Source organism: Gopherus flavomarginatus, unplaced genomic scaffold (assembly GCF_025201925.1).
Source record: "Gopherus flavomarginatus isolate rGopFla2 unplaced genomic scaffold, rGopFla2.mat.asm mat_scaffold_61_arrow_ctg1, whole genome shotgun sequence".
NCBI classification, from domain to species: Eukaryota; Metazoa; Chordata; order Testudines; family Testudinidae; genus Gopherus; species Gopherus flavomarginatus.
The window spans coordinates 970,962-986,129 of NW_026115130.1; the positions used below are offsets into that span (position 1 = coordinate 970,962).

A 15,168-nucleotide genomic window follows, 5' to 3' on the forward strand; every position below is an offset into this window, starting at 1 on the left:
ACCACAACCCCCTAAGCCATTCAGGGACCCCTCCAGACCGGACGTAGGTATTGGTGTCCCCCACGAAGCCCCTAATCCCCACCAGGACCTCTACCGCCTGAATGCAAGTACCTATGCCCCCACACCCCTTAACTCCCCCAGGGTCTTGGCCACCTAGATGTAGGTATCTGTGACCCAATGACCCCCTTAAGCCCCCCCGCAATGCCTCCAGCCTGGACCTAGCTATCTGTACCTCCCATGACCCCTAACCCCCCAAGGATCTGTACAGCCTCTAAGAGGTGTCATGCTCTGTGCATTACCCTGTGTGGCCACATGGTGTCACTGTTGCTCCATGCGGGAAATGCTCTGGGCGTTACTGTGATGGAGTAGGGACTGTCTTTGTGGGGGATGGGAGAGCAGGGGTGACTTTAAGTGAGGGACAGGACCTAAGCCTGTAACTCCAGCTAGGCAGGGGGAAGTGGTCAGCACCTTTGCCCGGGAAGCTGGACACAGGAAGGGGCTGGATGCAGGGAGTTAGTTCAGTTTTGGTTTGGAGCTGGTTGTCGGAATTTAGGGAATCCCAAACTGGGAACTAAGCTTCCTGAACCCCCAGAAGGACTCGATTGAGGAATCCTGGTTGTGCCCAAAAGCTCTGCTGAATCCTTCTCTCCTGCTGGCCAAAAAACCCTTCTGTTTTAACTGGCTGGCTGAGTCACTGTGTGTCCCAGGAAGAGGGGCGCAGGCCGGATTTCACCACACTCCGTTACACCCTCTAATCCCCTTTGGGACCCCTGAAGCCTGGATGTAGGTATCTGTGCCCCCCACCAAACCCCTAAGCCCCCAGGAACCCCCACAGCATGGACCTATGTATCTGTGCCCCCCAGAGCCCCCTAAGCCCCCCAGGAACCCCTCCAGCCTGGACGTAGGTGGAACCCTTCTGCCAGGCTGAACTGAGAGCAGCAAGGACTGGATTCAAATCATATGGGTCCCTTCCCTACAACGTAATGAAAACAAGCTCGAGCCCACAACCAGTGACAAGGGGAAATTTACATACGCACCCCTAGGTGCCTCAAAGGGCAATACTTTCCCTCTCACAAGCACAGAGTCTGGTGTAGCAGAAAATGTTTAATAACTTAAGATAAAAAACATAGGATTAAATTGGGAAAACACCTCAACTAGGCCATCTCCTTTTTCCTGGCTCTTGAGTCTGCAATCCCCAAATCACCCCAAGACTCCCAAAGTCCAATACCTCAAATGTTTCAAGAGTCCAGCAACCCCAAAATCACCCACAGTCCCGCAACCCCAGAGTTCAAGTTTGTATCTGAAGGGTTTTTCCCCCTGCCAGCCTAGGTAGAAAGGGCATCTTACATGGTCCACTGCCGACTGCCCTGCTCTCTGTGGGATTCTGCTTCCCCCTTCCCCACAAACTGCTCAGCTCAGTCCACCAGCTGCTCTGCTCCACCAGCCGACCTGTGATCTGTTCCAGCTATCCTAAAAAAACTGCTTAGCTCAGCTCAGCCTATGGGCCACTCCAACCATCCAGCAAACTACTTCTCTCCATCAGCTGTTCTGCTCTTCCATATAGTTTCAGACTCCCCCACTAGCTAGCACAGTTTGTTTAACAAATTCTACTCAGGAATCTACAATTTCAACTTTTAGGGGACTCAAAAATCAGCTCTGCTATTCAACTATAAAAAAGAAAAGAGGGCAATTGTTGTTGCTGGCTCACCCAAGGAGCCCACTCCCTTGTCTAGCGAGTGCCACTCAATTGATGGTGAAATCTCTATCTCAAAGCAGTTTCACAGTTCCTCATCCACACAATCAGGGTGACAACACTCACATCTCACACCCCAACAACCCCCCAATAAACTGGGGATACCACAGCTGCCAAAGCAACCATCCCAGGCTGCCTTGGCTGTGTCAGGCGGAGTGGGTGTGCCTATGCAAACATGATCAGTCCCTGAAATCCGTTTCCACACTTGCTATAATTCACCACCAGATGTCAGTAGAGTTCATCCTGCTTCTGCTTACATAGGTATCTGTGCCCCCCCCACAACGCCCTAACCCAACCGGGACCCATCTAGCTGGATAAAGGTATCTGTGCTCCCCCAAACCTCTAAGCTCCCCAGGGAACCCACAAGTCCAGATGTAGGCATCTGTATGCCCCACACCCCCTAAGACCTACAGGACCCCTCCAGCCTGTAGGTAGGTATCTGTGACCCCCAGAGCCCCACAAAGACCCTTGGACCCCTACAGCATGGATGTTTGTATCTGTGACCCCCACAAACCTCCTAAGCTACCCAGGGCAACCTACAATTGGGACGTAGGTATCTGTTCCCCCCAAAACACCTAATCCCCCCCAGGACCCCTCTAGCCTAACATAGGTATTCTGACCCAACGAATCCCGAATCCACAACGGGACCCTTCCTGCATGGACATAGGTATCTGTGCCCCCACAACCCTCCTAAGACCGCCAAAACCCCTCCAGCCTAGATGCAGGTATCTGTGCCCCTCACAAACCCCCTAGGCCATGATGGGACCTCTCCAGCCTCGACATAGCTATCTGAGCTCCCCACAACCCCGCTAAGCCCTCCGGAACCCTCTAGCCTAGATGCAGGTATCTGTGCCCAACACCAACCCCCTAAGGCCCCCAGGATCCCTCTTACCTGGATGAAGGTATCTGTGCCCCCACAACCCCATAAGACCCCCTCTCAGGATCCCTATAGCCTGGTCGTAGTATCTGTGCACCCTCAGAACCCACTGATCCTCCCAGCGACACCTACAGCATGCACATAGGTATCTGTACCCCAAAATGCCCCAAAGCAACCCGGGACCCCTACAGCCCGAAATAGGTATCTGTGCCCCCCCACAACTCCCTAATACTGCCAGAACCCCTCCAGTCTGGATGTAGATATTTGTGACCTCCAGTAACCTCCTAAGCCCTCCCCAGGACTTCTGCAGCCTGGACATAGGTATCTCTGCCCCCCACAAGCCCCTAGACCCATAGAGCCCCCACCAGCCTGTTGTAGGTGTGTGTATGCCACACAAACCCCCTAAGCTCCCCAGGGCCCCCTCCAACCGGATGTAGGTATCTGCATAACCACAACCCCTTAAGTCCCCCAGGGACCCCTCCAGACGATACATAGGTTTCTGTGCCCCTCATCAACTCCTAAACCCCCAGGACCACTACAGCCTGGATTTATGTACCTGTGCTCACACAACCCCCTAAGCCATCCAGGGACCTCTCCAGCCCAAACGTAGATATTTGTGTCCCCCATGAAGCTCCTAATCCCCACCGGAATGCCTCCAGAAAGAATGTAGCTATCTATGCCCCCCACGACCCTTAAGCCCCCCAAGGATCTCTACAGCCTCTACATAGGTGTGATGCTCTGTGCATTACCCTGCGTGGCCACACGGTGTTACTTTTCCTCTATGAGAGAAATGCTCTGTGCATTACCCTGGTGGCCACACGGTGTCACTGTGCTCCATGCGGGAAATGCCCTGGGCATTACTGTGATGGAGTAGGGACTGTCTGTTGTGGGATGGGAGAGAAGCGGGTGACTTTAGGACAGACACGTGCTCAGCCTGTAACCTGAGCTAGGCAGGGGAGGGGGTCAGCACCTTTGCCCGGAAGCTGGACACAGGAAGGGACCGGCTGGAGGAGCTGGTTAGTTCAGTTTCGATTTTGGTCTGGGTGGTTGGAATTTGGGAATCCCAAACTGGGAACTAAGTTTCCTGAACTCCAGAAGGACTTGATTACGGGGTCCTGCTTGTGCCTCCAAGCTCTGCTGTACCCTTCGCTCCTGTTGTTCAATAAACCTTCTGTTTTACTGGCTGGCTGAGAGTCACTGTGAGTCCCAGGAAGAGGGGTGCAGGACGGGATTCTCCCACACGCTGTGAAAGACCCAAAGCCCCTTCGGACCCCTGCAGCCTGGACGTAGGTATCTGTGCCCCCCACCAAACACTTAAGCCCTCTGGAGACCCCTCCAGCCTGAACTTAGGTATCTGTGCCTCCCACAACCCCCCTAAGCCCCCCAGGGACCTATACAGCCAGGACATTGGTATCTGTACCCCATATAGACTCCATAAGCCCCCGGGACACCCCAGTGTGCAAGTAGATATATGTGCCCCTCAGAAACCCCCTAACCCCCCAGGAACCCTACAGCTTGGACATAGGTATTTGCACTCCCACAACCCCCTACCACCCCTCTGGACATCTACAATCTGGACGTATATATCTGTGCCCCTCACAAACCTCTAACCCCCCCTGTGACCGATACAGCCTGGACATACGTATCTGTGCCCACCCGAACTCCTAAGACCGCCTGGTAACCCTACAGCCTGGACATAGGTATCTTGGGCCCCCACAAATCCCCTATAGACTCCTAGGATGCCTCTGTGCACCCCAGGCCCCTAAGATCCCCCAGACCCTACAGCCTGGATGTAGGTTTGACAGTGCTGCCCGTGGGAGCCAGCTGAGGTCACTCAATCAGGGTGAACTGCAAACAAAACAGGGCAGACAAATCCAAACGCTAGTGGTTATTTCAATACTTAGATTTACCAAGCCAGCACAAAACAGCTTCTGTAGTACCTCACTGGTTACTTAGAAGTTTAAACCACGCAGTTCCCTTAAAGTACCCTGCCTCAGGCCTCCGTCCAGACACATCTGTCAGATATGATGATGATTTCAAAATCTTACTTCATCATATAAAAGAAAAGATTCTTCCGATCCCAAAGGATCAGCCACATACCCAGGTTCAATTATAACTTAGATTAATAGATTCATAGATTCTAGGTTCAGAAGGGACCAATGTGATCATCTAGTCCGACCCCCTGCACAAAGCAGGCCACAGAACCTTAACCATTCACTTCTATAACAAACCCTAACCTATGTCTGAGTTATTGAAGTCTTCAAATTGTGGTTTGAAGACCTCAAGCTGCAGAGAATTCACCAGCAAGTGACCATGCCCCACGCTGCAGGGGAAGGCGAAAAACCTCCAGGGCTCTGCCAATCTGTCCCAGAGGAAAATTCCTTCCCGACCCCAAATATGGCGATCAGCTAAACCCTGAGCATGTGGGCAAGACTCACCAGCCAACTTAGATCTCACCCAAATACATGCTATAGCCAATTCTTATTAACTAAGCTAAAATTTATTAGAAAATAAAAGAGAGAGAGTGTTAGTTAAAAGATTAATAGACATTAATCTTAAGGGCCCAAAAGCAAGCTATGCCGATGGGTAGGAAAGATAGAAAATGTGGCAAAAGACCACCTTGGCTTAACCACGAGATCTTGCATGATCTACAAAATAAAAGGAGTCATATAAAAAATTGAATCTAGGTCAGATTACAAAGGATGAATATAGGCAAATAACACAGGAATGCAAGGGCAAGATTAGAAAGGCAAAGGCACAAAATGAGCTCAAACTAGCTATGGGAATAAAGGGAAACAAGAAGACTTTTTATCAATACATTAGAAGCAAGAGGAAGACCAAGGACAGGGTAGGCCCACTGCTCAGTGAGGAGGGAGAAACAGTAACAGGAAACTTGTAAATGGCAGAGATGCTTAATGACTTCTTTGTTTTGGTCTTCACTGAGAAGTCTGAAGGAATGTCTAACAAAGTGAATGCTTATGGGAAGGGGTAGTTTTAGAAGATAAAATTAAAAAAGAGCAACTTAAAAATCACTTAGAAAAGTTAGATGCCTGCAAGTCACCAGGGCCTGATGAAATGCATCCTAGAATACTCAAGGAGTTGATAGAGGAGGTATCTGAGCCTCTAGCTATTATCTTTGAAAAGTCATGGGAGACGGGAGAGATTCCAGAAGACTGGAAAAGGGCAAATATATTGCCCATCTATAAAAAGAGAAATAAAAACAACCCAGGAAACTACAGACCAGTTTAGTTTAACTTCTGTGCCAGAGAAGATAATGGAGCAAGTAATTAAAGAAATCATCTGCAAACACTTGGAATGTGGTAAGGTGATAGGGAATAGCCAGCATGGATTTGTAAAGAACAAATCGTGTCAAACCGATCTGATCGCTTTCTTTGATAGGATAACGAGTCTTGTGGATAAAGGAGGAGCGGTGGATATGGTATACCTAGACTTTAGTAAGGCATTTGATACGGTCTCACATGATATCCTTATCAATAAACTAGGCAAATACAATTTAGATGGGCTACTATAAGGTGGGTGCATAACTGGCTGGATAACCGTACTCAGAGAGTAGTTATTAATGGCTCCCAGTCCTGCTGGAAAGGTATAACAAGTGGGGTTCCGCAGGGATCTGTTTTGCGACCAGCTCTGTTCAATATCTTCATCAACGACTTAGATGTTGGCATAGAAAGTATGCTTATTAAGTTTGCGGACAATACCAAACTGGGAGGGATTGCAACTGCTTTGGAGGACAGGGTCAAAATTCAAAATGATCTGGACAAATTGGAGAAATGGCCTGAGGTGAACCGGATGAAGTTCAATAAAGACAAATGCAAAGTGCTCCACTTAGGAAGGAACAATCAGTTTCACACATACAGAATGGGAAGAGACTGTCTAGGAAGGAGTATGGCAGAAAGAGATCTAGGGGTCATAGTAGACCACAAGCTAAATATGAGTCAACAGTGTGATACTGTTGCAAAAAAAGCAAACGTGATTCTGGGATGCATTAACAGGTGTGTTGTAAACAAACACGAGAAGTCATTCTTCTGCTCTCCTCTGCGCTGGTTAGGCCTCAACTGGAGTATTGTGTCCAGTTCTGGGCACCACATTTCAAGAAAGATGTGGAGAAATTGGAGAGGGTCCAGAGAAGAGCAACAAGAATGATTAAGGTCTTGAGAACATGACCTATGAAGGAAGGCTGAAAGAATTGGGTTATTTAGTTTGGAAAAGAGAAGGCTGAGAGGGGACACGATAGCAGTTTCAGGTATCTAAAAGGGTGTCATCAGGAGGAGGGAGAAAACTTGTTCACCTTAGCCTCTAAGGATAGAACAAGAAGCAATGGGCTTAAACTGCAGCAAGGGAGGTTTAGGTTGGACATTAGGAAGCAGTTCCTAACTGTCAGGTCGTGAATACTGAAATAAATTGCCTAGTAGGTTTGGACTCTCCATCTCTTGGAGATATTTAAGAGCACGTTAGATAAAGTCTATCAGGGATGGTCTGTAGACAGATTTTCCACCTACATGAGGGCAGGGGACTGGACTCAATGAGCTCTCGAGTCCCTTCCGTCCTAGAGTCTATGAATCTATAATGGCTATTAGCCATGCTGGTAAGGAATGGTATTCGAGCCTTTGTTTTATCGAGGATGGAGATGATGGCAGGATAGAGATCACTTGATCATTACATATTAGGTCAGTCTGTCTGGGGCACCTGGCATTGGCCACTGTTGTCAGATAGGTTGCAGGGTTGGATAGACCTTTAGTCTGACCCAGTATGGCCATTCTTAGGTTCTTATTAAGGAAGGGGCAAAGCTCTCTGGTGGAGTTTCTGTAGTGTAGTGGTTTGCACATTTGCCTAACACACAAAAGGTCCTTGGTTTGAAACCAGACAGGAACATGCTGGCTTAAGCTTCTGCTGGCCTGTCCTTGCTGTTGTGGGAGCAGCAGTGATTTCTATGCTCAAAAGGTCTGCTATGTTTCCCCTCCCTCTCACTTTTGTCTCTTCTCCCTCTCTGAATACTTGAGAAGTGGCTTTCCCCGTCCCACCACTCCTGGAATGCTTGTGGGATGAAGGGGCTGGTTGAAGAGCAGAAGAGCTCCCAGGTAGACAAGGTGTCTGGGACTCTAATTAGGCAGCACTCACACACCCAGAGCATGGACACTGCCCAAGGTGGAGTCTGACCCACCAGATGCAGCCAAGTCATCTCTAGTCACAGGCCATGAGGTGCAGGTCCTTAAAAGGGGAAGGGGCCATGCGCTCAGCTGTGCACTCACAAGCTTGTATGTCCAGTGAATGCCCTTCGCCTGGACCACCTGGCCAGTGGTTCTCTGTGTTGTATTTCATTGTGCCTCAGGAAGACTTACCTTCATCCCATCATCCATCGCGGCGTGTGGACACTTACCTTGCTGAATCCTGACATCTCCAGTGCCATGCCAGTCCTGGGAGCCTGAATATGCAAGTGTGACACCCCACCCATCTTCTTTGGAGCTTATCTGTCAGTATAATAAATGTGCTGCTTTCTGCCAAACTCTGGTGGGTCATTAGTCCTCCCTATGCTTACTAGCTGGCCTAATTTTGGGTAACACCTGTGATAACCCCAACCCCTGCAGGACAGAAGATGGGGAAATGAGCTGAGAAAAAGCCTTGGCATCAGCAGGGGAAAGCTAGAGGATCTGGGCCAGTCACCATTTGAAGCCTTGTAGCTTGGTCTTCTCTGCCCTGGGAGGTTGGCCTATAGCGACCGGCTCTTCCTGCTGGCCTCCTCTGCGTGATTTGCCAAAGGAGAAAGTGAGGCAGGAATGGGGCAAAAGAGGAAAGCTGAGCTGAGGAAGGCAGGGCAGAAGCTAAGTGGCTCAGTGCAGCTAAGTGGGTTAGTAGAGCACCACCATTCGTTCTGCAAAGCCTTGGGAGGTGTGGTTGGCTGCTGGGAGGCAGAATCCTGTGCCTGCCTCTTGGCTTCCCAGGGTGGCTACTTGCAGCCCAGGAGAAGAAGGGGGGTTCTGGGTGAAAGGAAGACAAGCAAAGCTCTGGGAGGAAATTTGGGTGTGGGGTGCGGGATCTCTGCTGGGGGAGGAGGTTGGGGTGCAAGAGAGATAGCGCTGACCCCGGGCACTGCATCTCCCAAAGTGACCAGTACACACAACCTTGCAGCAGCAGCTCCTAGGTGGGTGGGGCCAGGGGGTCTCCGTGCGCTTCTGCTTTCAGGCACTGCCCCCAGAGCTCCCATTGGCTGCAGTTCCTGGCCAATGGGAGCTGTGGAGTTGGTACATGGGGCAGACGCAGCACATGGAGACACTCCCCCTGCCCCAGGGGATGCTGGGACATGCCGGCCACTTCTGGGAGCGGCACGGAGGGACGGAGGCAAAGTGGGCAGGGAGCCACCTTAGTGCTGCTGGCACATCTCTGCACACCCATGGGGAGGGGAGCAGAGGGCCTCCATGTGCTGCCTGGGGTAGGGGCAGAGCACAGAGCTGCCTCCCCTCCTGGGTCTCTTACAGGAGTGGGTGGGTGGGATCTTTTGGCCTGCAAAGTGCAGCAGGTCGGACTAGATAATCACACTGGTCCCTTCTGACCTTAAAGGCTCTGAGTCTAACAGGGAGAGGGAAGTAAAGGAAAAATTTTAAAAATAAACCAAACATTTAATACCAGGATGACTCCAACTGCTCATTGTATAGTCCTGCCCTTTTTTCTCTGCTGGTGTTTAATGACTGCTGGGATTTGGGACACTGATTCTCTCATTCAATTGCTAAACTGATACAATGTGACTGAAATTAAACCATTCCCAGGGGAGAAAAGATCACATCATTGCATGGGCTTGGAATTGAACCCCAATCCACTGCTTAGCAGGTAGCTATGCTCACCACCATACCACCAACATCTGGAAAAAAAAGCCTCTCCTACCTGCCACTTATGCTTGTCAAATTAGGCTAGACCAGCATTGAAGAGATTTTCTACCTGATAAAATATACTGGATTCTCATCACTGAAAAAAGAACACCTCCATCTTCACTTGGGTTTGAACCTCAGCCTTTCAATTAGCCACCAAAGTTGTTAATCACAGGGTATGTCTACGCTACAGGATTATTCCGATTTTACAGAAACCGTTTTTGAAAACAGATTGTATAAAGTCAAGGTCACGCACCCACACTAAGCACATTAATTCGGCAGTGTGCATCCATGTACCAAGGCTAGCATCAATTTCCAGAGCGTTGCATTGTGGGTAACTATCCCATAGTTCCCACAGTCTCCCCTGCCCATTGGAATTCTGGGTTGAGATCTCAATGCCTGATGGGGCAAAAACAGTGTCATGGGTGATTCTGGGTAAATGTGGTCACTCAGTCCTCCCTCCATGAAAGCAACGGCAGGCAATCATTTCACGACCTTTTCCCTGGATTGCCTGGGCAGACGTCATTGTACGGCAACCATGGAGCCCGTTCAGCCTTTTTTCACTGTCAGCGTATATCTACTGGATGGTACTGACAGTCACAGTACTGCAACGCTACACAGTAGCATCCCTTTGCTTTTTGCAAGTTAGCAAAGATGGTTACCAGCCCTACTGTACCATCTGCTGCTTTGCAAGTTGGCAATGACAGTTACCAGTTATACTGTACCGTCTGCTGCTGTCATTGTGGTCCTGGCCGGCCTCAATGAGGTCAGCTGGGGGTGCATGGACAAAAATGGGAATGACTCCCCAGGTCATTCCCTTCTTTAGTTTTGTCTAATGGAGAGTCAGTTCTGTCTAGACTATCAGCCAAGCCCAGAGAGGCAAATGGCCACTCCGGGTCACAGCCCCAGAGATCCCACAGAAATGATGAGCTGCATGTCATTCTAGCCTCACCATTGCTTTCCTCCCCCTACCCCTCCTGGGCTACCGTGGCAGTTATCCTCCCATTTGTGTGATGAAGTAATAAAGAATGCAGGAATTTGAAACAACACTGACTTTATTGCTTCTGCAAGCAGGGATCAAAGGGGGAGGGAAGCGCAGCCTCCAGCTGCTAGGATAGTCCAGGCAGGACTGAATGTCCATTAGACAAAGCTTAAAGAAGAGAATGAGCTGGGAGTCATTCCCATTTTTGCCCAGGTGCTTCTGGCCGACCTCACTGTGGCCAGCCAGGAGCACTCACGGGATGACAATGACAGATACCAGTCCTACTGTACTGTCTGCCGTCTGCAAGGGAAGGGAAGGGAAGGGATGCTGCTGTGTAGCGCTGTAGCACATGTCTGCCAGCAGCATCCAGTAGACATACAGTGACATTGGAAAAAGGCAAGAAAGGATTTTTTTCTCTTTCCTTTCACGAGTGGAGGAGGCAACGACATATACCCTGAACCACCCACGACAATGTTTTTGACCCTTCAGGCTTTGGGAGCTCAACCAAGAATTCAAATGGTTTTCGGAGAGTGTGGGAACTGTGGGATAGCTACAGTCATCAGTCGCCCCTCCCTCCGTGAGCATCCATTTCATTCTTTGACTTTCTGGTACGCTTGTCTCAGCTCCTTAAGTTTCAGCACTTTGTTGAGTCCCTGTTGTGGCCTCTGTCCATCATAGCCTTGGAGATTTTTTTCAAATGTTTTGGCATTTCGTCTTTTGGAACGGAGTTCTGATAGAACAGATTCATCTCCCCATACAGAGATCAGCTTCAGTATCTCCCGTATGGTCCATGCTGGAGCTCTTTTTTGATTCTGGGACTGTATGGTCACCTGTGCCGATCAGCACTCCACGCTGGGCAAACAGGAAATGAAATTCAAAATTCAAAAAGTTCTCGGGGCTTTTTCTGTCTACCTGGCTAGTGCATCCAAGTTCAGATTGCTGTCCAGAGTGGTCACAATGGTGCACTGTGGGATAGTGCCCGGAGACCAATACCATCAAATTGCAGCCACATTAACCCTAATCCGACATAGCTATACCGATTTCAGTACTACTCATCATCAGGGAGGAGTACAGATACCGGTATTAAGAGCCCGTTATACCGATATAAAGGGCTTCGTTGTGTGGACGGGTGCAGGGTTAATGCGATTTAATGCTGCCAAATTGGATATTAACTCGTAGTGTTGACCAGGCCAGAGAGAGCAGCAGGTTTCCCCTATTGTTTCCTACTCTTGTTTTCTTGACTAGTTTCTCCTCTGCACCAACTTACACTTTTACTCTGTGAGCCTGGCTAGTTCAGTTGGTAGCACAGCAGACCGTTAATTGGAGGGTATAGAGTTCAAGCCCCTAGTTAGGTGATGAGCTACTCACTATATCTTTAAAAATCTGTCTTTCTGAACTCTATTATCTTGTTTTTTCTCTTCAGGATTTTGCCTTTCCTAAGAAGGGCCTTTGTGGGGGTGGGGATTGAAGGGGCAACTTCCTGACACATCTCCCTGTCCTCACAGCCTGGAGGAACAAAGGCCTCTGGGCATATAGCATGTTCCTCCCCTGCACACACACACACACACACACACAGAATATCCCTAAGGAATTAGAATCGCCTGCTGCCTTCCCCGTCCTGCTGGATCCCCAAATGAGGATGCTCTTCAGCCTAAACCCATGTCCCCGCTATTCCAATGTTCCTCAGACCCAACCCTCAGTCCCTCCTATGCTCACTGCTCCTCACTCCCAACCAGAGCCTGCTCCTCTTCACCCTTCTCCTCTGTCCCAATCCACAGCCCCCTCCTATTCCCAGTGCCCCTCAATCCCAACCCAGAGGCCCCTCCTCCTCACGCTGCTCCTCAGTCCCAGCCCATAGCTCCCTCCTTCCCTCCAGCAGCAGGTGCTTCAGACCCCCTCAGGAAGATTTTCTTGCAAGGTTTCGGGTATGAGTCTGCATGTGGATTTTACAGTATGTTGGAAATATGTTGGGTTGCTTGCCAAAATGATCACTTTTGGCTGGTGTTGGATTCCCAGTCTCCTTGTTATTGGGATAGGAGAACTAAAGGGTTGTTGTCCTTGTGTGTGAATCGAGGGCAGCAGAACTGTGCTTGGCAGACCCTATGGAGGGACTCACCCTCAATTCAATAGCACTTGCTAGGCAGGGGACATGGGTTCCAAAGCCAAGTGGGCTGGAGTCTGAGTTCTCATACTAAAATTTATGTGTTAGACCAACTTTAGGACAGGGTGGCTGTGGAAGGGTGAGTGAGTCCCTAGACAACATAGTGAGTACGGTGCCTTCTTATTTTCCCTGTTTTCCACCCAGGATGGCAGATGAACTCTACAGAGGCACCTCTGGGCTTGCCTGACTAAGGACAACAGCTGTGAGTGGGGTGCAGAGAGGGATGGCTCATGTTAAATGACTTTTGGTTGCTGGACTTACGAACCTTAGGGAGAAGGACACTGCCCAGCTTATTTGTGGGTGGGTCTTTTCCTCGTGGTTTAGGTTTATGTGTTGGGGCTGCTGACATGACTTCTGCTAACCCTGGGCTTGCATTGCAATGTAGACGTACCCTGAGAGTGCAGCTATACTGAGATAAAATCCCTGTGGCCCAGCTGGCCTGGATGATCTGACTTGGGCTCCCAGGGCTCAGGTTGTGAGGCTAAAAACTGCAATGTAGACATTTGGGCTCAGACTGGAGCCCAGGCTCAGAGACCCTCTCCCCTCGTGGGGTCTCGGAGGCTGGGCTCAAGCCCAAGTGTCTACACTGTAATTTTATAACCCTGCAGCACAAGCCCCACAAGCCTGAATCAGCTGACCCAGGGTTTGAGAATAGTGACTTGGGTGTGTTAATGGCAGTGTAAACGTAATGCTAGGCTATGCCCACACTGCAATGAAACACCCAGGGCTGCCCCATGCCAGATCAGGCTCCTGGGGCTTGGGCCGTGGGGTGGTAAATTTGCAGTGTAGACGTGTCGGCTCAGGCTCAATACTGGGGTCTGGGACCCCCCAAGGATGGGAGGGAGTTTAGCAAGCAAAAAAGATAAAATGGCAGTGGAGAATTACCGTGGACTCAATGGCATTTCTCCATTGGTCTGTCTGCTTTGGGGCAGGGACAATAACACGTCCTGCTGCATTCGTTATTTCAAAGGGCGGTTTAGGATTTTCATTCTCAGACACTGGGCACAAAGCAGGACTCAACCCTCGATGCAAACTAAACGAGCTGCCCACAGATTCTGGTAGCCACAATGAGCATTTGGTGTGAGACCTCAGATCTGCCCCTGTCCCAGAGGGTGGAGGTCATCTGCAAGGGGACTGGACCACTAACCTATCAGCTCCTAACTCCCAAACTTTCAGTAACTCTATTATCAGTGGCTGTGAGCATAATTTAAACCATAAGAAAAACCACACTGGGCTAGACCAAGGGCCTATCTAGCTCTGAATCTTGTCTTCTGACAGTAGCCAATACCAGGTGCCCCAAAAGCTACTCCTCCAGGCGCCACTGGGAATTGAACTCAGATCCTTTGCTTACAAGGCAAGTGTTTTAGCCAGCTGAGCCATGCTGCCTGCATGTAGCTAAACACACTGTCTGACCACACCTGACTCACTGACATCTCCACCAAGCCCTGAAAAGCTTTGCTTGTGTTTGGATTCTGCAAAGCAGAGGAGCAGATGAGGTTTTCCTTGCAAGTTGTGTGTGTGTGTGTGTGAATCTTTGGCCAGGTCTGCACTACAAAGTTATTTTAGCATCATTACATTGCTGAGGTGCGTGAAAAACACACAACGCTCCCTCGGTCACCAGCTTTTGGCTGGTGCACACACTGCAATGCCACATCTGGCCACAAAACTGCCCTGTTTTGGTGACAAAATAAAACCACCTCGACGAAAGGCCTAGAGCTTTTTGCAGCAAACTTAAAGTGACAGAGTGCCAGTGTAGATGCTGCCGTTCATTATATAACTGTAACTGGCCTCCAGCAGTATCCCACAATGCCCTCCATGAACTCATCTGCCCTGCATTCTGCTACAGAGCCATGGGGCCCTCCCTTTTCATAGCTCCAGGAAGTTCTGACAGCTGAGTCTGCTGCTCTGCTCCGGCAGCCAGGAGCAAATCTCTCCCGCGGATGCTGCTCACTCCCACCCTGCAAACACAGAGCAGGTGGCAGGAGCTTCCTTACAGTGGGGGCGGCGGGGCATTGGCATCTGAACTGTGACGCCCCCATAACACCCCTTCCTTCGAGGAGGCTCTTACATTCTAAACAGGGACGGCTGTTTTCTAGTAAAATCACTAAAAGGGAAGGAGAAAACTCGAAAGAGGTTCCTCCTGGTGCTCACGTCCATGAACCTGAATACTCTCTCAGTCCTCAAAGACAGACCTGGAGAAGGAGACTTGCTGAAGCGAAGCAAAGCCACAGGGGTCTCTGAGGATTCCCTGGCCCCTTGCCCCGTCCTGCCTGGCTGATGTCAGCATCTCTCTGTGAGGTCACCACCTCCCCACCACCTTGAACCAATAGTCTGAGGTCCTGCAAAAGGCCTTTATGATGTCACTGCCACACCCTCCCTTGCTGTGCCAATGTCCTGCTCCTGGCCAGGCCCTTTGGAGGTCTGAGCTACTCCCCACTCAAGGCAAGAAGTGTCTTCGGTGCTCCCTACCCCTGCTCCATATGTTAAACCATTGAATACCTTATTTTTTTTGCA

At 50.0% G+C, this 15,168-nt stretch overlaps 1 protein-coding gene across 1 annotated transcript in view; it reads right to left on the reverse strand.

The window, feature by feature from the left end:
- Window positions 1-15,168, reverse strand: part of LOC127042580 (zinc finger protein 560-like) — a 408,147-nt gene that overhangs the window by 244,350 nt on the left and 148,629 nt on the right. The gene's annotated exons all lie outside the window — the stretch shown is intronic.